Here is a 1,764-nt window from a genome sequence, read left to right as displayed (position 1 = left end):
ATATGCCTTACTTACTTTGGAAATAAATTAATGAGAACCTGTTAGTTTCTCTTTGGAAATAATCATTATGATTTGCTGTCAGAATGCTGGAAAATCTAATCATGGCTCCATTACTGAGCCATGAAATTCACTAACTGGGCTTTGCCTGTTTCCTTTTGTTTAGCTTGGCAAGTTACTCTCCCTCATTTTACTGAGTTCTGAGGATAAAATAGGAAGGAGGAAAGCTATGTAAGCAGTTCTGAGATTATTAGAGATGTTATTAGAAAAAAATCTGTGGCAATCTAATGAAAAAACAAATATTTGTTTCCTTCCTACAGGGATATGGTAAAGCTGATCATTCTGTGACTATAGAAATACTGACGAGAACCTATAAAGATTATGAATTTAGTTGGTCAGACGACAAGAAGTGAACTGTTGCTGTGCAATCTAAAATACAAAGTCAGTTTGTTCTTGCTTTTAACATAATTCTAGATTCTACCAGAAAGTACAATTATAAATAAAAATAAAATAAATAAAAAACTTGAATTTGTGTGTACATGACTCAGAAAATAGATTTTAAAAGTACTCGTCATCTTGTCTAAAGTTTCTTTACAAAAACTAGAAGACTGCCAATATTGGTTTCTCAGCACGATCTCATTTGCTAAGTTGTATTTGTTTTGATTCTTCTTGTGTTCTCCTGGTCTTCTTTGATAGCTTGGCCCTGCCAAGCAGTTTCTAAATACTTTATTTTTAAACTAAGAGTATTTCTTAGTTTCTAATTCTGTCTTTATACTTTGCAAGCAAATTAGAGAGTTGTTTTCAGTCTTAAAAGGTTAAACAGTTTGTGAGAGATAACAGATTCCACGTATTAGAGGACAATCTTGGAGACTCCATCAAAGTGACTTCTTGTTGTTAACATCCAACCATGAGGGAATATTAGATCATAGTAAACACAGCAAATTCCTGTGCTTGTGGAACCACATTTCTTATAGAGCCATTCCATTTTGTGTGCTATCTGATACTCCCTTACACAGAGAACCGCTTCATTGCTTCATCTGCACTGCAGAAATAATACAGTTTGACACCACTTTAACTTCCATGGTTCAGTGCCATGGAATCCTGTGATCTGTAGTTTGTTGTAGCACCAGAGATCTTTGACAGAGAAGGCTAAATAACTCACAAAATGACAGATCCCAGAATTGAGCCATGGCAGCTAGAGCTGTGTAACTGCATTATTTCTGTAGTGCAGATGCAGCCTTACTCACCTTTTTCTGTGAGAGATACCCTGTAAACACTGTCCATTCCAACATATCCAGTTTAAACCAAAGAGATTAAAAGATAGCAAAGGACGCTCACAGTTTTCTTATTGCCAGGGGATACAGTACATAGGAAGTGTTTCCCAATTTCTCGCCTTTAGTTAGAATAATTTCAGTTGTACAGCAAATTACTTTCTTTCCTGCTTTCTTTCTGTAGTGTTTTGTTTGATAGTATTTTTATACTGTTAAAGGTTTTATATCACTGGCTGTGATTCTCCCCCCTCCCTTCATTTTCTTCTTAGGCCATTTTGCTGTATGCTTTTTCATTCATTATTCATCTTATACAGGACTTAACTTTTTCTTTTGGCCTGTTACCTTTTTAACAGGCTGAGTACTGTAAAAATCAAGACGGTGCAAAGTGCCAAATTACATATATTCAAAACAAAATGTCTGTATTTTTTATAAGAAAAAGTGCCTGGGATCTAAAATTTTAAAGCAGAAAATATAAAAATAAAGATACCAACAACCT

General features: G+C 34.6%; 1 long non-coding RNA gene across 1 annotated transcript; it reads left to right on the top strand.

The window, feature by feature from the left end:
* The first annotated feature begins 6 nt into the window (after positions 1-6).
* On the top strand, positions 7-525 carry LOC121928880. The gene is made up of 2 exons (XR_006103587.1): positions 7-228; positions 318-525. It is a non-coding gene; the product is annotated as an uncharacterized LOC121928880 (long non-coding RNA).
* Positions 526-1,764: the final 1,239 nt, after the last annotated feature.

This window comes from Sceloporus undulatus, chromosome 4 (assembly GCF_019175285.1).
Source record: "Sceloporus undulatus isolate JIND9_A2432 ecotype Alabama chromosome 4, SceUnd_v1.1, whole genome shotgun sequence".
Classification (NCBI taxonomy): Eukaryota; Metazoa; Chordata; class Lepidosauria; order Squamata; family Phrynosomatidae; genus Sceloporus; species Sceloporus undulatus.
This window is presented reverse-complemented; position numbering and strand designations above follow the sequence as displayed.